This window comes from Lonchura striata, chromosome 7 (genome assembly GCF_050655825.1).
Source record: "Lonchura striata isolate lonStrDom1 chromosome 7, ASM5065582v1, whole genome shotgun sequence".
Classification (NCBI taxonomy): Eukaryota; Metazoa; Chordata; class Aves; order Passeriformes; family Estrildidae; genus Lonchura; species Lonchura striata.
In genome coordinates this window covers 3,513,052-3,537,883 of record NC_140709.1, presented here as the reverse complement: position 1 = coordinate 3,537,883, position 24,832 = coordinate 3,513,052, and the positions used below count along the sequence as shown (strand labels likewise).

The 24,832-nt window shown below is 40.3% G+C and overlaps 1 long non-coding RNA gene across 11 annotated transcripts in view; it reads left to right on the top strand.

Moving 5' to 3' along the window:
• Positions 1-16,458: 16,458 nt before the first annotated feature.
• Positions 16,459-24,832, top strand: part of LOC110470605 (uncharacterized) — a 120,151-nt gene continuing 111,777 nt past the window's right edge. For 7 of the 11 annotated variants that reach the window (XR_014956464.1, XR_014956459.1, XR_014956463.1 and 4 more), the window contains exons 1-3: positions 16,459-22,549; positions 23,014-23,189; positions 23,473-23,561. This is a non-coding gene — a long non-coding RNA (uncharacterized LOC110470605). The remainder of the gene's footprint in view (positions 22,550-23,013; positions 23,190-23,472; positions 23,562-24,832) is intronic. The other 4 variants (XR_014956465.1, XR_014956462.1, XR_014956457.1 and 1 more) reach the window with 2 other exon arrangements.

The window sequence follows — 24,832 nt, the reverse complement described above, 5'->3', positions numbered from 1 at the left end:
CTAAATTAATATTTTGTGTCCTTGTACTAATCTGACACTGCTCACCCAGAAACTGAATCTAGTTATCACTGGTTAGGCTAATTAAGATTTCTTGGTGTCTCTCCCACTTTGTCGTTAAGCTGGATTTGAGCTTCACATACCCTTGCAATTACTTTGAAATTCCATGTCTCCTTGCAAATACTTTGAGAAATCTGAAAGCTAAATGGTTCCCAAGTTTAAAATAGGCTGTTCCCTAGTTGAAAGGCAAAAAAGCAATATTGTTATATTTGTATTCTGATTAAATTCATTATGTACAATATAATTTGTGTCTCCGTAACAATCTACTCTTCAATTAGGGATTAAGCTAGATACTGTATTTTCTCTAGATCTTTTTACTAATTTTTTTTTCATTGAAAATACAGAAGGAATTTGAAGTGTTTGTTACTGGCAGTAAGATATATGTTTGCAGAGTTCTTCTTCTGTTTATTGTAAATCAACTACAGAACAGCAATCCATGGCATCAGTCCAGGAAACTGAGATGATGAAGTTAGGCAGTAAAAAAATGAACAAAAAAATCGTGTTCATAAATCTTGATGAATATCTTCCTTGCTATGCATTGAGGACCTGCTCCATCTCCCTTTGAATTCACAAGAAAACTTCTACCAACTTTCAGTGGGATTTGGCTCAGACCCTGATTTCCCACATTCGTGTCCAGTTTGGGGTGGGATAGTGCAGGCAGAGAACTGTAATTGATGGGATTGTGCAAGGGCCTCGGATGCAGTGGGGAAAGGAGGTGAAGAGGTAAAGGCATGTATCACACCCATTCCATTATTCATGGGAGCACAAGCACTGGAAATGGTGCCACATTGGTGGCAAATTTGTTGATGTGCTACAAGCCCTCACTGCTGTCCACAGCTCCAGTCCCCTGAAGAACATCTAAAGTGTAACCTAGGAGAAATCTGTTGTAATTTGCTCTCCTGCTCTCTGTATTTATAAGCCTACAATATTGTAAGTTTTTACTGTGGGTGGACAAGCAACATCCACTCATATCAAATCAGATACAAGTACAGATAAATATAACTTTATACATTCATTTTTATATAACTTATGCAAATTTATGCACAAGTTAGTCACAGTCCCCAGGCTGGCAGCAGCTCTGATGTGGCCATTGTTGTAGCTTATTTTGGACACCAGTGTGGCTGGACCAGCCTGCTGCCTCCAAGCAGAGGTGTGCATGTGTGAGTTTGTCTGCTAGAGCGAGGTTTGGCTGGATGGAGATGGCAGGATGGGATGGAGAGGGGCACAGTCATGGCAATTCTTCATCTCTCCAACCAAGGTGTGGCTTAGGGAAACTGCATGTGGAGGCGCCCAGTGTTTTTTCTCTTGAGGGCATTAGCAAGATGTGTTGAAGTCTGAAAATTGGGGCCCAAGGAGCTGCTTGTGTGTGGACTGCAGCCCTCACTGGCACCTGTATATTCACAGAATGATTTGGGTTAAAGATCATCTCATTGAACCCCCTGACATAGGCAGGGTCATCTTCCACTAGACCAGGTTGCTCAGAGCCCCATCCAACCCTCAGCTTCATCTCCTCATCAGCCACCTCCTGTGACAGCTAGAGTGTTGTTCTCCACCTTTTAAATCAAGTGCAACATGTTTTTTTACCTCATTGCACCACTGGTTGCTCCAGAAAATAACACCTTTTTTAGCACTTGCTGTTGAGTAGTAACTGACCATCTTAAAAAACAAATGAAAGACTATAGACACAGCAGCTTATTGTTCTTTTCTGTGTGAACTTGTCTGTTCCTCAAAGACTAAACAGAACAAAAGGGACAGTTTTGGTATGCCGGGTTCAATTGTCAAAATTAGTATTCTTAATGTTCTTCCTTATTTTAAACACCCATGAATAACTTGGTTCCTACTGCTTAGATTATAGATTTTAGTGTATGAATTTTAATAATTCTAATTAATGGTGCTATCTTTATTATATTACTTTGTACTTGGGTTCACTCTTTCATCACAAGATCTCAAAGCACTCTATTAAGCTGCACCAAATCTTTGTAAAGTAGATGAATTTTAGCCCATTGAGTTTATGTGTTGGATAAGTGTAGTAAAGGGAATGAACAGTATTTCCAAAGTTCATTTCAGAGCTTTGCATTGATTCTCTGCAATATTTAAACACTGGGAAAATTAGGCTCCAGAAAACTTGACTCCCACTTCTACCTGCTAAATTATGGATCTCTTTACTCCCCATTTTGAATTTCAAGTAATCTTTGAAAAATTTGTATTCGTGAGTCTTCAAATATGAATAGTGATAATTATATCAATATTATTAATATGAACTATTAAAAGAAATAAATCTACATTTGCAAAGCTTTGATGTGCTTACAAAAACTGAACTTTTAAATGAAAGTGTGTTTTTAAATCACGTATGTATTACAGAAATCTGTTAAGACAGTCTCACAAAGATCTGCATGTGCTCAGAGCAATGATTCACCTGCTCCTGCAGCTATGCCCTGGGAGCATCACCGATATCTGCTGGAAAAGACCTGCTCAGCACCTCACAGCTTTTTTTTCTCAAACCAATGTTGTTCTGTTTCCTCCTATTTGTTAATTATGGTAATGTTTAAAAATCTGTTTGATGGATATATATATATATATATATATATATATCTGTGATTTTTATGGTGTTGTAGTTGTCTGCTGTGAGAATTACCACCTGGAGATTCTGTCTACTAAATCCACACCAAATCTCTATGGTGGACTGTTATCTCTGATAATCCCACCTTTCAAATCCACCAATCATTGCAGATATTGCAGTACTTTTCTTAAAAGTTCTTCCTCCCATTTCCTACTACTCTGCACCAAGGTGAGCACTGGTCATTCACCACATGGATTTCCTTCTTCTAAAGGATTTTCATATTTCAGACTTGTTAAATAGTTCAAACTCCTACATCATTAATCTTTCTTTTCCATTTGGGCATTTTAAGACACTTAGCTGGTTTAAAAATAACAAAATTGTGACCTTTAGTTGACATTCCAAGCTCATGTTTTGAAGGCTGTGCTTATATTTTGAGGTTGCTGCCTAGGAAAATCAAGACTAACTGAACTGACTAATTTTGAAGGCTTACCTCCTTTCGGTGTTTTTTTTGGGGGGGAGTTTTAGTCTAAAGGAGCATGTTTAAGAACCAGTCTCTGCCCAGGCTGCGGAAGGCAGAAGGTGCCCGAGAGTGAAACAAAAATGTTTGGAAGAGTAGGATTGGACTCCCTGCTTCTTCTGCACTAACCACCAACAGCTGGAGAACAGGCAAGAGGATCACGTCTCATGGACACGTGAGCAAGGCTTGAGGCTTAACAAAGTTTCCAGGGGAAACATACAGGTTTTTTGTTGCCTTTGCTTGATTGTATTTAAATGGAATTGAAGTTTTTAAATGCTAGTACAGATCTTTGTAAAATATGCAAGTTGCAGTCTGTGGGCTTTCTGTATCAGGTAAGTGTGGCAATATGTGCGTGCTGCTTTTTTTTTTTTTTAGTTTATAGCTTTTTTTACCAAATTTCTGAACAATGCAGCTAAGCAGCAACAGTGGGATGCCGCGTCCCCGCCCCGCAACTCCACAGTGGGAGGACTTAGGTGGGAGGAGGAGATAAGAAAAGTTGGGGGAAAGACAAAAGGATGTCTGTGGGTGCCCAGGGAGTCTTCAGACTTTTGCACTATGACTTCAAACCCTGGCATCAGTGAATTCTACCTATTCCAGCAGAAGTTTTGGTCAGCGCAGCAGTATATGGGAGGATGTACCAGTGCAATTTATGGTTCTCAGTGGTGATGGCACAGTGCCTGTATCTATCTGGTTCAGGGTCAAATGTGGTCAGAACATGTTCGATCTCCTTCAGAAGACAAGGAGTATCCCACAGCCACCTTAATGTCATCCACTCTGGCATCTGCTGCAGCATCTGGTGGTGGCTGGTGTTGGAGACATTACAGTGGATGTGTTGGGAAGCCCGTCTGGCTCAGGATGAGAATTTTTCTCTCCTGTGTGCTGCACAGCACTGGGTGATCTGGAAGTCCTTCCTGCTCTGACCTTTTGGAAGTTGGAATGCTTGGGACATGGCTGTCATTGAAAAAACAGCATTTCCTGCTTAAAACTTTGTGAGGCATATTTTTATTTTAATTGTGTGCTTATAACCACTGGTTAAAAATGGAGTATTTCTAACTATTAGCTTAGACCATTGTATTTTAGTATAAAAACCCACCCTTTGTTTCTCACTGATACTCTTTTGCAGAATGTAGTTATGTGGGGATAGTGTCGACTAGTAATTATTTACTTGGTCAGACTGGTTAGTTTACCCTCAAACTATGCATTTTATTTTAGCAGTGGCATCTTAAATAGTTATTTAGAGAAGAGCTGCAGAAGATAGAAACTTCACAGAGGAGGAGAAGGAAAAAAATCCAAATTAAAAAAAAAAAAACAAACCACCACACACAAGTTGGAAGGGCTTAGAATAAATTATTGCATGTCATTCTGTGGGAAAATCTTCCCGTACGGATGCTGTGTTGTTCACAATGTGAGTGCCAGATCCACTCAGCTCTGCTTTGCACTTCTGTCACCCTTATCACTCATGAGACAATCCTCTTCTACTGTAAGTGCTACCCCCAGCGGCATGTATTCGTTTCTAGGACTCACATGCTTATGCTGAAGTCAGGCACCCAAGAGGCACGGGATGAATTGACAGTATAGGCAGATGCTTTCAGCAAAGGAACCAGGATGTTAAAAGAGCTTTAGCATGGTTATTGTTTTGCCAGGCAAATCCATGTACTTGTCATCAAGGTGTTCAGGAGTATTTCAGACTCGTCGTACAAGCTGGATACAAGAGCTGTAATCAAGAGTTACATCATTTGGTGAGACAAGACCTTGAGGAATACAGCAAAGGGAAATGTGCATAATTAGAACAGTTCAGTTACAAGGGAAAGGGGCTTTGATAGTGTTGGAAATGCAGCTGAAACATGCAGCCTCCATTGCCCTGTCATCAGGCATTAGGTCGTAGATGTCAATGGGCCAGGGGGATCTCAGATCCAGTGAAGGAATGTGGGGTTCCCTCTTTCAACCTTTCCGACCCTCAGAAAAACATCTAAGGTAATCATCTGATGAGCCACACGGTCTCCTTCTCCATTTGTGGACAAACACCAAACCAGAGATTAAAAAAAGAGCCACTAACTAAAAAAAAAGTACATTTAAAAAGCAGTTTGTTTTGATAGCTTTTCTCAGAAAAGAATGCTGAGAAATAGGAGCATGACCAATTCCTCTGCCACCTCAAAATTCCTGTAAAGGAAGAGGCTGACATGAAGAGGGGCCAGACATTGTGACAGGGAACATGTCATAGGTTGTCAAACGCCTTGGGGCCAATGCACTTCCCATGGTGATTTCCACACTAACAAAGTTGCCAAAATCCTTCCTAGAAATTTTACTTGGGGGAATAAAAAAAAAACAACCAACTTTAGTGACACCCGTTCTAAGTATGCAACATCTAGCCTGCTTTATTTAGATTTTTCACAAAATATTTATCACTGCCATAGTGATATCTGTCCTAAAAAAAGAGACGATGTTTCAAAGCAATTTGACCTTCTCTAGACCCTATCCAGAGACATCTCTATTCTTACACGTGTATTATTGGCAAATGTTTTGAATTTTTGAGTTTGTAGAGGAAAATGTTCAACATCTCAGGGATTCTTGAGCCATGGGAGACTGCTTTCCACCCACCACTGAGTAGGTTACCAGACAATACTTAATGTTTAGGTATCAAATAAGTTGTAACTATCCATGGATGTGCAGTGAATTAATTGCATTGCTCCTCTTTGCTTTATTCTGTTTATCAGAAAGCAAAGCTTGCTGGTGGTGCAGTGTGTCAGTGGGGCACTTCCAAGGAGCACCACTCAGGGAGCACTTGAGGAAGGATTTCAGCACTGATGCTCTTCCAAGACATCAGCACCAACTGGCATCACTGGCATTCAGTTTTTGGGTATGACTATGGCTGGAATCCTCCCTCTCTCGAAGCAATCACTGCAGCAGGACACTGCAGGTGAGTTCTTCTGAAATGACCTGGTATCATGATGATATAAAACTCAAGGTTAGACCTTTTTTTCCTTGAGGCTGGCTGAGCCCTTCTGGATGCTGTGGAACGCCAGCAGTGCTATGAATATCAGGAATGCTAATAATGGGGTCCCATTTCTAACTTGGGAACAAAGGTTTCATTGCGTGCACATAACTTCCACGGGCAAGCATTCCTCTTGTCTTGCTGGATGCGGGGTGTGGCTCTGCGTGAATAACCCCAGTCCTTTAAAAGAGTACTGGAAGACAGTCAAAGAATTGTTTCTTTGCCAATAACCGTAGTGTGGGGAGGCACCAGGCTCAGGTTTTAATCCTGCAAATGATTCCAGTGCAGGGAAGGAGGTAAATATAGAGTGCAATCTGAGATCTTGGTCTTGGGTTTGGAGGTCTGTTTACTGGGGGTTTTATTGCTGTGCTATTGGGTTTTTTTTTTTAATTAATTTTTTTAGTAGTTGAATTAATTTATCCTAATTTTCTCTGGACAATTAATAGTGTTGCTTGTTACTAATTGACTCCAGGGTGTTTAATATGTTTAAGCCAATAGCAGAGGTCAGAGGAGCGGTATCTAAAGACTGCATGGAGAGCATCTGCATATTTGATCTTGTTTGCATCAGATTCCTGGCTCTCACTGTCTTAGGGATACCCAAGAGGGTCACAGTTGTCATAAGCATGTCTTAAGTGGGTGCTTCAGAATTGTCCTGGGATGGTATTGAGCCAATCCAGCAGCTTCCTCGCGTGAAGTATGCGCAGCGGAAGAGGGAGCAAGGGAGGAGGAATGCGTGGCATTCCCCTCCGTCTCTCTGGCACAATTGTCCTGGTGGTCCTGTTTCAGCTGGTGGAATCCAGAGCAGCCCCGTGGCTGTGCTAGGGCACGTGAAGCTCCTTTTTCTGTCCCTTATATGGCACAGGATCGCAGCACGACTGGCAGGGTGGGTTTGTAGCTCCTTTTCCTCTTTGCTCAGCCACAACGAGCCCAAACGTGATGTGTTTAGGAATCTGGCCCAACATTTCCAAATTCCATGCAAATATGGTAATAATAGCTAAACTGACATTTGCTTTCATTTCTTTATAGTATGTCTTTAATATGATTACTACCCTTAACATTTAAAGGAACTTTGACAGTTATGTAATCCCTTCAACATTTAAGTACAACAGGAATTTATTATTAAGTGCAGTGGCTGGAAATGGAGCACTTTTTTCATTCACACTATAAACAGTTATGTTGGATTAGTAATCCTGCTTGTCAGAGTTGTTCACTGTTTGATATTAATCAGTAGGTTTATGAAAGGTGCAATAGAAGGCAGAAATGAGCAGTGACGAAGTTGTAAACCTTGGTTCCATAAAATCAGACTCTATGTATTGCTCAGGTTCACAACATTTCTTGCAGTGACCTCAGACTGAGGAGAAAGGAAGTGCTGCATTATGGTAGTGCTGCCTCTGACTGTCTTTTGGTAAACATTTATCTAGTTTCTTGCTATATAAATGCAATAGCTGGTAGTGATGAAAGCCAAGACTTTGAGAACATTTTTGGGTTGTTTTGTAAAGAGTGTGTATTTCAGATTGTTGTGTAGATTGAACATGATACAACCTAGCAAAACGCTTAATGATCAAATATTACATGACAAAATGAATACCGTCTCCTTTTGGTGCTTATCCACTATTAAAATCATGTGCAAATCACTTCACCTGAATATTTCTACCTAATTTGTGGGTTGTTATCTTTGAGCTACATAATTAATTTCTGTATCTTGCAAACACTGTTGCACTGCAGGTTTGTTGTTGATTTTTTTTCCTTTTCTTTTTGAACACTTCTGAGTCTCTGGTACATATTCATGCAGCATCAGGTCCTGTGTTTGGAAATGTCATCCTGTGAGATCTTTAGATGATCAAAGTGACAATGACACCATTGTAATGCAACATGTCTTCAAACAGTGCATAATAAATTACTGTGATTGGTTAATGAACAACATGCATGATTAATGAAACAAAATATAGACATATAATAAAGGTTTTCTTGTAAATGTCAGTCATCTTCCTTATTCAAATGTTTCTGGATATGTCCCTTATATACCTTGCAGAACAGTTGACACATTTATGAATGTAGTGAAATTAAGATACAATATATAACCTTTCACCCAGAAGTGAAATTAAACTTGAATAGCATATTTGACAGGTTTCAATGCCTAGGTTTGTTTCAAGTTAACTTTTCCCCCTTATTTCAGAAATCTTGCTTATTACAGCTTTGTTTTGGCATTGATAAAAAAGAAGTCTTCATTGAATAACATTGGACTTTGTTAAACTATGTATATCTTTCACTGATCACTTTTAAAGCAACGTGGCATTAGCTTTTTAAATTCTTGGGGCTAAATTTAAGATTTGCTTGTGGTAGGATCAAAAGTGTCAAAAATCTGCATCACTGCCTCATTATCAATCACTGGGATATTTTGGGAGAAGCAGTTTGATTTGCATTGTCGGACCTCCTACCTAGCATCACAGAAGGCTGTGCATCAATAAAATTAACTTTTGTCACTCAAACTAAATTGGGCTGAGGCGCCCCTGCCAGAACAGCTCATGTGCATGCAAGGAGCGCGACTGATCCCGGAAACGCTCGAACCTTGTTTGGGAAGGCAGAATAAAATAATTAATCCCCTTTTGGGTGTTGTCCCAGAGCTTTCTTTATGTCTCAAAAGAAATCCAACAGGAAGGTGATAGATCCCTCTCACACAGAGCCAGAAAAATGAAAGGTCTGGATCCAACCAGCACAGCGATGGGCTGGACCAGATCTGGCCTGCTCCATCCCGGTGTGCAGAGCCCTGCCCAGCTGTGCCTCACCTGTGGAAGCCTTGGAGTTGTGATTTACGGTGCAGCCGCCCTTTGCTCAGCTCCCTGTTGCTCTGGAGGAAGTTGCTGCAGCTCTTTGCAGAGCAGAGCATACCTCTCATCTCCTGCCAGCTCTGCAGAGCAGAGCAGTTCCCGACGGCAGGATCACCACCCTCGTCGCCTCCTCCGTCGTTCGCCAAGCGGGAGACGCTGCTCTTCCAACATCTGGAGGTCTGGTCTGCAGCGTGGGGTGCCTGGGGTTCACACGCTCGCCTTCTCCATGGATCTAGTTCCAGCCATGCTGGGAGCCTTTCCCAGTAAAGCCCAGCATGGCTGGCTGTCCTTGCTGCCAGCGGGCCACGGCAGCAAGGCAATAAAAAGACAAAAAAGTCACAGCCTTCTGCAACATCTATTATTTTTTGCTGGAGGTTGTAAGAGCCAGAGTGGAGGGAGGTGAATGTGTCCTGCCTGGCTGCATCCTGCCTCGCAGCCAACCCACGCAGGAGACAGAGTTGACTTTCCTTGGGCCTTTTGGCAGAGGAAACAATTCTGTCAAGCCTTACCCATTGTGAAACACTTTGTGTGGTTTTAAGATAAAAGTGAGTGTACATTCATAGGCATCAGTTTCTAAACAACAGATCGTCATTCAATTACTGCTTTTTTCACCCCTCCTCTCCCAAAATTCTTTCAGGTGCCCAGCATTATGCTGTAATTATACATGTTATCAACTGCTGAAGATACATCCATAGTACATCCAGTCCTCCCTCCTCCTGTGAATCCATCCCTAGCCCACTGATATGGTCCTCATCCATGTTTACTGATACATTTTATTATTTGAATTCGTGATGAAGAATGGTACTTTCCTGTGTTTCTGGGGTTTTGGTTGGTTTTTTTGGGATTTAATTGTCTCATAACTGCAGTTTGCCCCAGGAACTGAAGAAACTAGAGATTTTTATCCCCTCAGGAAAAAGGTAACAATTTTTTGGAGAGACTGCAAAAAGGCAGGATTAGGGGATTTCAGAAAATGTAAACCTTTTCCTTTTTGTGTTGTACAGGCCTTTCCCAAGATGTCATTCCTAAGGAAAACAGGCTACTGTAGTGTAGATGGATGAAAAGTTTAAATTTGAGTTTGAACAAAGTCAGTACATGTACACTTTTCGTCATTTAAATAATTGTTTCAGTATTGTCTGTGAAACAAATACTTAGACTTTGATCTACTTTTAAAGCCAGATAGTTCTTGAAAATTTTCATGAGTATTTTCCCCATTTCCTGAGCAAAGGAAATGATTTTTCAAAGCCTAAGTCACCCTTTTTTATCTCAGAGGAAATAATGTTATTTTAGTGTACCTGGTAAGGCCAACTGAAATATTAAGAAATCTCAAATGCTCACTTTTGTGCAAAGATTTCTAAAAGGGTAAATCAAAACAGGATAAAATAATTTCTTTTAAATCCTTAAGCAAATGAAATGTACAGATTGGCACTGTCTTTTCAATAATATTCTTCAAATTCTAATTAACAAGTAAACCAGGCCACATGCAAATTGAAATGAAATTTTATTAAATTTTATCAAATTAATGGTATGGGACATGAAAGGAAATAATCTTAAAAATATCAGCAGAACACTTACTGGTAATAATGCTAATTGACTTCTCTTTGCTCTACACTACTGTGGGAGCTTGGACAAATCAGTCAGAAAAAAAGAGATTGAATTGCACTCTGTGCTGGGTGAGAAATAACTTCAAGAGGTTGAACTATTTCATGGCAAGATCCGAGCCAAAATATTAAGAATGGAAACATTTAGTAAACCAGCTTTCACCTTTTCAATGTCTATAACAATAAAGCTCCAGTTTGACATTACCAAATAATTTGCATTTTTTCCAAACTTTTTAAAATTTAAAATTGCTTGTTAAATTAATTGCAGGAAGAAAAATAGGATTCTCTATTTTAAAAAACTGTTCACCTGTGACATGTATGGTCCTGGTGTAGGTCATTTTGACTAAACATGGGATGAGCTCTGCTAGTGTTTGGAACCAAGTTCCAAAATGAAGTAGTGGCACCACTTGGAAACAGATTTTACAACTGAAAGTAAATAAACTGCTAAAAATCTAATCCAGAAGACAAAATTAATTAGTATGAGGGCAATCTATTAAAGCATCCATAAAAATGGAGAAACTACTACTTGTTTGAAGCAAACAGTCCCTTCCTTTCCCTTCACTGTTAACCCTTCAAAATAGAAGGTAATTTCTAATACTTGCATGCTATATTTTTCATTAAATTTATTAATTTTTAACTGACTCTAGGCAGTCTCTCTGTTGAAAGGCATTTGTAACACCACCTTATTTCTTTCTACTTTTTTCTAGGTTAAGAGTATCCATAGGTATCCACTCAGGGCACATTTATTCAACGGTTAGAAGGTACACCAAACTGTTGTCTAGTGTAGACTTTATTTTAGGAGCAAACATAAACACGAAGAAACTATAATCCTGGTGTAATGTAGGAATCTAATTAAGACTAATGAGGCAACATTAAATTTAATGTATGATGCATTTTATATGCCTTACCATTAGAGCTGCAGCAAGCTGTTCGTCAGAGCGTCGAACTTTGGTGAATAAGCCCCTCAAGGCATTGTTAAACAATCAGGGCTCAGGCCTTCTCCTGCCCATTAGGTTGTGTTGGGCTTGGAAAAATCTAGATATAAATGGAAATTTGGGTGGGGGGGAAGAAAAAGGAGGGAGGCCTCAAGAAGTTTTGCCCATCTTTGAACCGCTCAGCAAGCTGATAAAAAGGGAAGATAAATGGATGGCTGCATGTGACACCCTCGAGGAGGTACCAGGCTGGGACAGAAGGGAGGAGGGCCAAGAATAATGTGTGAACTGCTGTTTGAGAGGCACCTATAGCAACAGGAGTGGGAAAAGGCTGGGATTTAAGTGACACAGTTTATCAAGAAGAATTGGGAATGGTGATCATTGCTTAACAGCTAATTAACACTGCAGTTTATTATTTTCTTATTTTTTAATTATTATTACATTCAGGAAGTTCAGTAAGTCCTTATATGTATTTAACTGTACAGATAAACAAGAAGTATAGCTCCAGATATAGATTTCACTCTCCAGAATCCTTCCCCCCTGTAGAAATTGAAGACCCCTCCAATAATACAAACAAAACTTTTAACAATGGTTTATCACATAATTCTTCATAGAGTCTAAGTCCCCGTTACTGGAGGGATTTAAGACTTGTTGATGTGGCACTTGGGGACATGGGTTAGTGTTGGGCTGGGCAGTGATGGGCTAACAGTTCAACTTAACGATCTCAGAGGGCTTTCCCAACCAAAATGATTTTGTATTTTCCTTAACATGCAGGGAACTATACAGGATACAATGAAGGTAAAGATGAGTTTGAATGAAGAATGGTGCTGAGGAATGGGGAGATTTTTGGAGGAACATGTAATGAGTTGACTTCATGGGTTTGCAGTATGAACTGATACTACGGTGATGGGTCGGAAGTGCAGCCTGAGCTGCAGCTTGGACAAGTTCATAGGCTCTGGTGTTAACTGGTGTCTGCCAGCTGCTGTGAGACTGGGCCAGCCATGGGAAGAAGGTGAGGTAAGGAGGATTTAGTTGGTGGGGAGAGGGGATGGGGAGGGCCAGTGTCAAAGTGCACTTCAACCCTGCCTCTCCAAAAGCTGAGTTTCAGCCTACTACATCCTGGAAATTCATTCCAGTTTATATTATTGCATGTGTTAGTGATGGCTTGAGTGTTTGAGACTTTGAAGTATTTCATCCACACATGAAATTGGAATTTTTTTCTTTTTTTTCTTTTTCTTTTTTTTTCCTGTGGAATATAGCCATAGAAACCTGTAGTCTGTGCTGGAAAATAAATGTCTGGGAATGTTCCTCGGTGACTAACTTGTTACAAGACGTTATTGTAAGTGCAAGCATCACGTTATACTTTCAACAACAAACAAATGTCATGTGCTGGGCTGGAATTAGAGATTCAGCAGTGAGGCTGGTCTGAGGAAAAAGAAGGAATGTCAGGATGACTGGCAGGGGTGCTTTAGGAAAATTGCAAAAGTACCTATTGCACAGGTTTGGGCTGGAGGAGTGAGTTATTACTTGCAGGAACATCAGAGAGCACAAGAAAGCTCAGCTGGGGGCAGAAAAGAAAACAATGCTGCCAGAGGGGCTTCAGGGCGGTGGGAAGGAGCGACGTGTTCACAAGTGTTTGGGGATTGACCTCACTCAGCTGCTATGGAAGTGTGGGTGGGGGGCACGACTTCAAGGCAAGCAGATGTAGGCTGATGCTGAGAGTTTTTACAGTCCCCTGGTGTGTGGGGGACATGCTGGGACCACCCCATCGTACCTGACCCGGCTACCCGAGAGATGGAGAGAAAAGCACATGCAAGGGGGGTGGTTTTCCCACCACAACCTTCTCTGCTCTTTCCCTTCCTGAAGGGAATGCCCGTGTGCCTCTACCTGTATAAATTTGAGTGAGGTTTGTGCTGTTCTGTCTGTTCCTGGCTCAGTGCTGACCTGAAGGTAGATGAAGAATGAATTCAAAGAGGGAGATGTGAAGGTTTATGGAAGCAGACAACTCCTGTGACCCCTCCATTCCTCTTCCCCTTGTGTTCTGGGCTTGTCTATCCATAGGAAAAAAAAAAAAAGCAGCAAACCACAGAAAGTGCAAATTTATTGCTAAGGGAGTTATTAATTCATTTTCATTTTATTTTTCCTTCTCCAACATCCTTCTAATTTAATTAATATGAATTCCTGATTTTTTTTGTGATTGAGCTAGAAGTAGGCACACTTTCCAAAGGTACAGATAATATTTTTTCCCTTTAGGGTTTTGTATTTTCATTGTCTGTGTCACACTCTGCTCAGCTTTTGCCAGCTGGGTACTCTCTTCCTGTGTTTGGATCCTATGGATCACAGTTCTGGGATGTCCTCCCAGCTTGGCCTCACTGATCTGGCCTCCAGGGAAGCCTGTGCCCCACTGGGGTTTGTAACACGTGGGTTTAAACACATATTGCAACCAAATCAGGGCTGAGACATTTGCAAGGCTCCTTAAATCCCACCACTTGGTGTTTAACCCAGTTCTGGGGAAAATGTGATAGATAAGCCTACCTGCCTTTCCTAGTTGTGTATGAGTGTTGTTTGGATTTAGGTCAAATTCCTTGAATGAGATAAACATCCTTTTTATCTTGGCATCCTGTTGCAAATGGCTTTTCCTTTAGGAATGGATTCTCACCCTCCTCTGCAGCCAACTTCCTTCTGCTTTCCCACTGAAACAACCATGGTATTACCATAGCTTGAGATTTCTGTCTGGGATGTTAGGACAAACAAGGATGGCATAAACTTTGGGAAGTGTTTGGTCTGCCAGAAAACCACCAGATGAGCTCCAAATAGGATTCATAAATTGTGCAGGGATCTGGTGGTTGTCAGAAGTCCTTAGTTCTATTTACTGCCAACGTGGCCACAATGCAGTGGGAACTGCTAACTTTCCTGGTGCAGTGTTTTTCCTGCTGGGGTGTGGGATGTGTTCTCAAAATCCATCTGGCCATTACTTATTTCCCCATCACAACAAGCTGTCAAGGTGTTTTTTACATAACCAGCTTTCTGATAGAAGAAAAGAGGTGATTCCTGCCCAAAACTGTTACAGGGCTTCCTCCATCCCTGCCTCTTTGGCTGTGCTCAGCTCCTGCAGGCGCTGAGCTGGCTCAGGGAAGGGTTAGTCCGTGTCTGCTCCCTTGAACCTCTTCCCTCTGTAGGGAGCCTCTTTTAAACTGTAAATCACCAGCGATGATCTGGGAGAGACTGATCCTCCTCACCTCTTCAATAGGTAAATTGCCCTTTTAGAAGAGTGATCCATGCTCCTGTCCTCATTTTTCATATCTCACTTTAAGAAAAGCAGAAAAGAAGAAAAAATAATCTTCCAGGGACTTTGACTTCAGCAAAGGCACTTTAGAGTCTTTTTCTAATGTCATTCTAAAGTTAAAAAACAATTTGACTTCAAGGGAGATACAGCCCAATTTTTTAAAAACTTAATAGGATTAGTCATGGGAACTATTTTTAGCAAAAGTTCAACTTTATCCATGTATTTTAATGTGGGAAAAGTGTGTCCTTTTCCCTCTGCTAATGTTTGATGTATTCCAGCCCTCCTGTGAGTGTGTTTGAGTATCTTAGGGGCTCTGGAGTGGAGGAGAACTTCCTCTCGGATTCTCTCTGTTTTCTTTCGTGAAAATGACATTCCTAAGCTGTTTCACTTTCTGACAGGAAATGGAGCCTTGCCAAAAATGATTAAAGTCCAAGAAAGCATAACAGTTCCAAAGCTGCAGCAGTTCTTTAGGAGTCCCGAGTTTGACATTGTGTCAAACAAATGTGAAATATTGTTTAATAAATTTGAATAATACAGGGAAAGGGAAAAATGGTTCTTGGCTTATAATGCTGGTGCTCTTTATTAAGTCTGTAAAGGCCTGCCTAGCTCTAATAAATTGAAATATATACATAAATATACTTGTGCATGGATAACAGTTTAATATTGTAATATATAATGAACGGCCCACAGGCACCCCCCACATACAGACATTGATTTATTCGTGCTATGGCCATATATATATATATATATATATATATATATTGATATGTATGTGTAGACTCCCTCACAAGTTTGTATATATTTATACACGGAATTACCATTCGCAGGCTACTCCTGTGCCTGCTTCATGTAAGAAATATCATAAGTATTATTTATAAGGTGTGACGTGACGTTATGACTTTATAAAAATACTAATCTAATGCTAGATAAAATACAATTGTTAACAGTTTCTCAATGGTTTTTAATTCTGTGTTCGTTTAAAGGAATTATTTTGAGGCCTTTGCTTATGCCAAATGACACCTTATCATGTAATTCCAGCCTTACTAGAGGGGCTGTGCTGAGGCTCAGGGAAGCAGTGGGAATTCTATGGCACCCAAGAGCCTGGCTCTGCCACCTCTTCCCATTTAACAACTCTCTCTGCCAGGAGGGCTTCCAGCCACTGAGTTTGACAGTTTTCAGTATTAGGGTATTAACGCAACAGCTCTATCAAAATGAGTCAGACTTCTAAGAAATTCCTGTGCCGTCAAACACAAGTGTGAAAAAGTCCTGCCAGGCTCCAGTAGTCCTAAGGTTACTTCTCAGAATCCACAAACACCCTCCAGCATTTGTAAGTCGGCTTCCAATTTTATTTTGGATTTTGGTTGTACTGTGTTCACAAAAACCACATTTTTACGTTGCTCTCTGGCCACAGGACCAGGCATTTACTTTTTTCTTTTTCTTCTTGATTTTAACATAAAATATGGATTACATCATCACCAGATTTCAGGACCTCTGAATTTTAAAATTAGTCTAATGACTTAAGGCTCAATAAAATTGGGACAGTTGTCAACTTTTCTAGAAAACATGAGAAGTTGCTTTGTTGGTTCTTGCAAGAAAACTTCACTTGTTTCCCCACTGTCAAATGCATTACTCCTCCACCAAAATATATCAAATATTCAGGAACTCATAAAAAAATAAATATGTTCTCCTGACATGGAGAACATATTTATGTTTGTTGAAGGCAAAACATTAAGTGAGGTGCGTTTCAAAGCAAATCTGTGGGAAAGGTTTCTATTTTTCATCCTTTGTATGGAACTGCCATGCTATTTGATTAAAAGGAGTCCTCTTTAATAGTTTTTCTAATGGCATTTGAGATTTCAGGTCGGTGAAGTTGAGCCAGGACTGTTGGTGCCGTCATTCAATGAGGACAGCGATTCGCGGCTACTTTTCAGACGAGCTAAATTGATCAGACAAGTCAGTCAATGTCATTGAACACTATTTGTCACTTCATAAGCAGCTACAATCTGCTGCTCTATAAATGCAGAAGGACCGTCGAATAAATCACATCAACCAGTGGGAGTAGATAGTATCCCTTCATCCATAATTGGAGCGGTCCTCTCCTGTCACATTCGCTCATTCCCCGCGATTCCGGCGCGGATTGACACTGACAAAGAAAGAGCAGCCGCTGTCAGAGGAGCTGGAGTCTGTCTGCTGCTCTGCTCTCCCCACTAATAGATATCTATCATAATATTGTATTAACATCACAAAAAATCAGACTTATAGCTCCGCTATCTGGGTGTATCGATGACATATTGTAGGGGTTTCTCCTGGGTTGTGGCGAAGGCTGATTGATGCAAAAGGAAAGCTCCTGATTAAAACCACTTACCAAATCCATCAGCTGCAGGAATATTTGCTGGTGTGTCTGCTGCTGATTTCACAGAGAAAAATATGATTAAAAAATAAATAAAATAACAAAGATGTGATTTGTTGTAAACAGACCTTCTAGAAATGTGTTAATTGTTATGTGGTGGTGCAGGGATATGTTGTGGAATTATTCCTATGAAGTGGTTTTATGGTTATGTAGTTACCAAAAAAATTAAGGAAATGGAACACCTTGAAAAAATATTATTGTCTGTTTAGGAAAAAAAACCACAAACCCCCAAAACTTCTGTCTCATATCTGGTTTAGCAAATATGTATTTTCTAAGTGAACAAATAAAATCAGAAGACACTATTTATTACAAAGAACTTTTTTCCTGGAGAAATGCTGGATGGTTTCTACCAGGAATATGTTAGATTAATCAGCTCTCTCAGTCCTGGAGAGAAATCACAGTGGAATACCCAAACTGCTGTGTAGTCACATGTAAATCTCTCTGACAACCTGGAGGCACGGATCATTTGTTCAGTGTTTGGTTCCAACAACAAGCTTGTGAGGAAAATACCTTGTTTGCTTATAAAACGATTGTAGCTGAATACATAATTGCAGAGAACAGAGCACTGGGATCCCAGGTCTCCAAGATGAGGATCTGGGTCCTTTCTCTTTATTTTGGGGGGAGAAAAAGCCTTAAGTCAGTTTGCCTGTGTGTAAACAAAGCTTCACATTGCATATCTTGTGGGAAAGTAGTGAAATTCTTTCTTTTTAAAGGTGCTCAGTGTAAATGTCATGTTCCTGGCTGGAGTCTTTGCTGGACCCAAAGGCAAAGCGTAATATCAAATGTTTGCTACAATTTTCAGTCTAGGACATCTTTTGACCCGTGTGCACAGATGATGAACAATTTCTCCTGTCTGGGTTGGCTTCTTTGCCTCTTGGTGCAGAAGTTGTCCTGAAAGCATGCCAGGGAGCTAAGTCATAGGTAAGCAGTAGAAATTCTTTTATCTATGAAAGACGCAATTCTGTTAATATTCACATAAATTCCACTAGAAGTACAGTTCAAAAGAAAACTCAAGCCAGTAGATCATAAAAGTGTTCACCATTAAATACAAGACTTTGAATTGTTTTTAGGTTAAAAGAATAGAGATTTTACACTCAAAACCAAAATGTGAAAAAAATCCACATTCATTGGAGAACTGAGCAGCATCCAGAGGGGCAGCTTACACAGGAGCGCATTCATTGTCAACATCTGATACTGAAAAGGTCAATAGTTAATTAAATAATCCATCACCTTAGGATAGAGAGCCGTCCTCACTTCTGACAATCAATGGCAGAAATATTAAAAGGTCAGAAAATGAGTTACTATATATTGTGTTTTCTTACTGTGTGTTATAAAGATGTGGCTTGTGTTGAATGGTGTGGGCATGAAGACAGGTGGGAAGAAATATTATCTGTTGCCCAAATATTTTCTTAGATGCTCTTTTACCAGGCTTCTTTATGTGTGGGCTTCTGAATCGATGGACCTCAAAGATGTAGTAAACTTTTACAATGACAATTTAAGACTGCATCCAGAATTTATAACATGCTTTCTTTAATTATCAGTGTGTTTTCAGGAGCATTTTTCTCCTGTGCTGCTGGAGGTTGTACTGGGTTAAACTGGGTGAGCATGCTGATATTCAGGTTTTGTTGAGCTATGGGGTAGAATTACTTTGGGACCCCAAAAAACAGTTTTTGGGTGATTATTTCCTGGATCTGATGAGTATAGCAGGGTAAACAAAGTCCACTCAATGACTCCTGATTGTGTCATTCTGCAAGGGCGTGGTGTGTACCCGGTTCCAGGGTTATCCTCATGAATAATTGCATTACTTATTATAAGGCAATGTTTTTGAACAATGAGTGTTTATAAATAGTTTAAATTAATTATAATAATGGTGTTGCCATAAATATTTTTTGCTTTTTCTGGTCATTGTTTGCAAAAATCTTTCCCTCCCTGGCTGTGGGGCTATTCCTGCGTTGCGTTTGTCAGATGATGAGTGTGGGTGACTTGGTGCATTTTTCCATTCCTTTCTCAGGGTCAGCTGAAGTTGTCTTGTTTTCTGGATGGAAACTGGGTTTTCCATATGAAGGAAAACAAGTGACTGATGTTTCTGTGCCCAGCACAGCTGGAAAGGGCTCCTTTGAGTGACACCCTTCTCACCCTCTCCAACAGCCCCTTTATGCTGGGATCCACCAAACTAAAGGAAGGCCTACAGATACACCAGAACAGGGATGTGCTTCCCTCTTTTCCCACAGTGCAGGAACAATGTGTATTTATTAATCCTCCCCCTGTTTCTAAATTTTCTTAATTTTACTATCCTGGTACGTAGCTTTTACGCTGAGTGTAAAAGTCACAGTACTGAATTCTGGCAAGCGTTATATGATTATTTTATCTCTCGGTATAAAGAGTTTTGAAAGACTTGTATGAGAGGCAATATAAAAATAAATTGAATTGAACTACGGCTTCACCTCTCCACTTTTTTAGTGCAGAAACCTTTAGAGCAAAAACTGCAATATAAGGACAAAGGAGGAGATTAAGACTGTGTCATGAAAGAGGTGATGCTGGGTGACAGGTCCGACCCTGCCTGAGCAGTTTGGTGGGTTTGCAGTCAGCTGTGCATTAATTAGATTTTAAGCATGTTCACAACTGGCTTTTCCCTGTTTGTATTTTTAGTGGGAAGGTTATTTTAAGCCATGAGAAAGGTATTAGGTATTATCTACTGTGGTGCATTTATATAAACAAAGGTCTACCTGATGGCTGTGCAAACATCTGTTCTGTTCTTACCCAACATTGCACGGTTCATTAACACTTACCCTGTTGGCCTCTGAAAGGCCAGTTCTGGAAGCACATAATCTTACTTACAGATCCACTGTTGCAATAATTTGACTTTTAAAAGAAAATATTCTTAGCTTGAGGGTAATGAGGGGGCATTTTACTGATTTTTGTTTGTTTGTTTAGTGTGTGTGAGTCCCACAGTAAAAATATGATTTTATGTTTTACAATGCCACCTCAATAAATTACATTAATAAATGACTCCTGGTCCATGAGAAGTGCTGTATTTTGACAATATCAGCCAACCTTACCATTTGTTTAAGCAGGAAAAGTGGGGAGCCAAAATAAAGCTGTTACAGAAGAAATCTCAAGAATGTTTATGAAACTTTGCTCTAGCTACATTTATTAGGAGTAGAAGAGTAGTCTTAATTTGTCATGCAGAATTCCAGGGGAGTGAGTAATTTCCAGAGCTTCTCTAAATGCCAGGACTTAATATTTTTCTGCAGCAATTTGTTTGTAAACATGGACTAAACTGAATAGGTTGCAATGTGACAAAAAGGTATCTAGGATTTGTCATCTTCTGCTAACAGCTGTTGGGTTTATTTTATAGCATCTCATGGGGTTTTTTGGATAAATGCTCTGCTGATGGCAAGCAAAAGCACCCTGAGGATCTCCAGTGGTGGGCACGCACAAAGTTTAACTGCAATAAGCTGTTTGTCAGGGATTTGCTCTCCAATGGATCTGCTCCCCCGGGTCGCAGCAATTCCCACCAGGGTGTCCATGTGTCACCTTCAGAGAAACCCACACTAAACAGGAGGCAAACTCCAGGCAAGATGGTAATCTCCCTTCTGGCAGGGAGAATTTTATGATGTGAAGAAGGGAATCACAGCTTCCTAAGGAGGATTTTTAAGGGAATGGAGCACATTAATTTTACTTGCCAGTTTCCCTGGTGCTGCAGGAACCCAGGATATATTTTTTTTTTGCCACCCTCAGCTCTCTTTCTTATCTTGTGACATACTGTAGTTGTGGACTTTGGTCTTTTATTTGGTAGTCTGAGGGAACATCTCTGTTTGTGGTGCACCTGCAGAGCTGGGTTCATGGTTGGACTCAGTGACCTTAGAGGTGACCCAGGGAGCAGTGGAGACTGAGCTGATGATGAGGGCCTCAAATCAACCACGTTTGTTTTTTGGGGCTGCCCTTGGACTGAGTGTGTCCCATGGACTGATTCCCTGGCACTGATGGACTGCTTTGGGTTTGCCCTTGGTGTGCACCAGCATTTTAGAGCCATTCCAAGGGCACCCAGCAAGTGGCTTCCAGACACCTCTTTGCAGTGAGATGGGCAACAGGGACTGGGAGATGTCTTTCAGAAATTCAATCTTGAATAATGAGAAAATTCCTGCAGAAACACACCGCCGAAAGTTACACAATGCTTTGTGACCTTCCCTTACATAGCACGAGGAGCTGTGTTCTCAAAACTCTTCAGTATTAGGTGTTTCTAGCTTGTTTAAAATTATTCCCATGCCTTCACTCAGTCTTTGTGCAGGAGGCAGGTGAATGTCTCCATAGGTGCCATCCCCAGGCTGAATGTGAGCACAGCAGAAACCTCAGTAAACTTATGGAAACCACATTTTAGGCACATTATTACCTCGGGAGGGAGATGAGCCTGCCTGCACTAAACATGTGCTTTCTTGAATCCTTTCAGAGGTTTTTCATATTTGAGTAACGTGGCCGTGACTGAACCAGCACATCAGTTCTCATGGTCCCCTGCTCCCCAGATCGATTACACCCTGTCACACCAGCGCAGCAGAAGTCATCGTCTGAGGGAAAACCCACTCGTTTCTCACTGCATTCCCAGCCCCTTCAGAACCTCTGCCAGCACATCTTAGCTCTGATAACATTTTAAGATACTGCTCTGCTGAAATGAAAGCCTTGCTTGCAAGGCCACGCTGTCTGAAGTTCTCCCATCCCTCATTTAAATCTGGCGTAATTAGCCCAACTACAGACTTTGTTGTTGTACATGCTGAAGTATAATGGCTGCTATTATAGCAGCTTGCAGCAGCAAAGATATATGATTTTGAACGATATGTCAAGGAAAAATAAACATGTTTCATTTCTTCATTAGATAATGTTTATTTATAGCACAATATATATCTACCTCCACTGTACCATTAAAGTTTTGACTGCCTTTTAACTATAAAATTTGATATTGTTGTGGCAGCTGCACTACTCAAATGATTGCTATAGTACAGCTGTTATCAAAGAGTAAGATTTATAGCTGCTCTACATGGTGTAAAGATATGTACATATTTACTTTGTGTTTTACTACTTGTGTCCTATATTTTAATGACACAAGGTGAGATGAAATAGTGAAATAATAAACTCTTTTTGCTGCCACAAAAGCAAATGGCACAATTTGTTTAAAGTTTGGTGTTAAATTATCTATTGTGCCATGATAATTTTTTTTTCTCTCTGCTATTTTGGTTTATTTAAATATATTTTACATGTTGGTAGCAGTCTTAGGGGCTTATTTTTTTGCTGTTTTTACTTTTCAGAGAAGTGCTCTGGAACTGGAGTGAGAACGACATGCTTGATGAAACATGTCAAGCTACATTATATTGTAGGTAAGGATCAATATTTTAACCCTTGGCTAGATTGCTAGAGCACAGTGAGCAGCAGCTTCCCTCATTGGTGCTTTTCTAGGAAAGTTAGATGAACGTGTAAATAGGGCACCAATTTCCACTTTTATGAAGCTGCTGTCCCACATGACCCTATTGCAGCAAGTCCCTGAGCAATACACCACGTAAGAAAAGAGGCTCAGAAATTCTCTTGGTAAAGGAATGGGTGAGAAAGTCTGTCCAGCTCATGGCCAGATCCTGACCATCAGCACAAATCATTTATAGCCAGTGTTGAGCTCTCCCTCCCAAACCCAAGGCTGGTTTCCATGAGATTCAAATTTTCTAACCACAGCATTTGCAGAGTAGGCACCTTTGGCTGCTGTTTTGATTTTTTTAGTGACCAATATCTTTTTACATATCTTTATTTTTCTTTCCACTGGTTGGATCTCACTCAATTGCCTAATGAAAAGGGCCTGTAAGCAGAATTGGGTTATTTCATGAAGGCTGAGGTTCTTCAGCACAAATGTGACATACATAGAGTGCAGTGGATAGTCCTGTGTATAAGAGGAGAATATTAAATTCAAATGTTCTCTGAAACTCCAAAACTAGAAGGAAATAAAAGGAGAAATCAAGCGACAGAGGAAAGGTGAGTCACTTTACATTCTTATTTAATTTTAATGACCTGTTTTGTGCACCTTTATTTGGTTGATGTTAAGTCCAGTCCTGTCTGTATGAAATTCAATTACATTGCATTTTTTTGAGTGGGGAAGAAGGGACATTGGTTTGCCCTTAAGATAATCTATAAGACAGTATTCCTCACTCTAGTCTGTGTTGAGGCAGTCATGTACTTGTGTTTCCTACCAAACTCTTTTATGTACTAAATCTATTGCATTTATCTTTTTATTGCAAATTTTCTTTTTTTGAAACAGGAAAACACAAACTACAGCAACTTACTTATCTGCTCTCTGCTGAAATCACTTCTGCCTGTTGCCTTGAACATTTCCTATGCCTGTAGTAGGTACTTTTACCTCTCCACCATATTTTTAATATATCTGAATGAAATTAAGAGTGTTTGAGATTCCTCCAGCTGGAAGAGCCAAGCACCAGACAATTCAGTGTCCACAGTTCCTTGCTGAAGATGGAGACTGCATATCATGGAATGTCAGGATTCTGCCAGGTTCTAACGCATGGTACCACCTCTTTTGATTTGGTAGGGAAAGCAACTCCCCATGTTTTATTGATTTTTAGCATCTGTACCTTTTTTTGCTACTGCATACACTTCGAAAGCCATGTAAAAATGTAGTGAAAACAGGCTTTCTCCTGAGGTCTCCTTTCCTTCCTGGATTTTCTCATGTCATAAATCCAAGAACAGACTTCTGTCTTGATATTTTGGTATTTCTATTTTTTTTTTTTTTCTGACACACACCAAAAAGTCTATGTCAAATTAAAACAGAAAAAAAAAAAAAAGAAAAATGAGAACTTCATGTCTTGTAAAAGATTTGACTCTAGGTTTGAGAAAAGCTCCATACTTCTTATTATTTTACTCAGCCATCCCTACCATGAGATTACTTTGCCTTAGGGTGATGGCTTGCAGGATTTACTCAAGCATTACTTCTTATCAAAACTTTGACCAGCAACTTGGTGATGACTGGGGTCCCCAAGCACAGATTTTGCAGGGAACTTACAGGCTCAGTTAAAATCCAAATTACTGCTAATTAGGCAAACAAGCTACCAATAAAGCAGATATGGCAAGTGAGCTGACATCAGGTAAAGCAGAAGTGATAATTAATAACCCAACAAATTGGACGGGTCATGGGCTCAGCTCTGCCCGATCAATAGCTGCTGTCTGTGTGCATTTTGGCTGAAGCTGCACCCAGAAAAAAGAACATTTGTGTGAAAACCACTCTGCCCAGTCAGACAGATGTGCTACACCACATCTGTCCTACCACTCCCAGCAGCTTTTTGCAGAGGTAGGGTTCTCCCAGTGCAGGGGCCAGATCCATAGGTATAGAGACCAGTATTTTGGATTAATTCACCTTAAATGAGCTTAGTATTAGTTTTCAGTCCTTTCACTGCTTTTTTCTCTAAAACCCTGCCAGATATTACTGAAGATCAGATTTTGCAATTGCAGAGTAACCACATCCTAATCCTGGGTTTTCCTGCTAATCAGAAACAATTTTTCTCTTGTCGGTTGTGTTCACTTAATTCCTTTTGTCTTAACTCTTTCACTACACTTAACAGAAGATAGATGCCTAAAATTTTCACCTCTGCTCATAAGGGGAGCTTTTA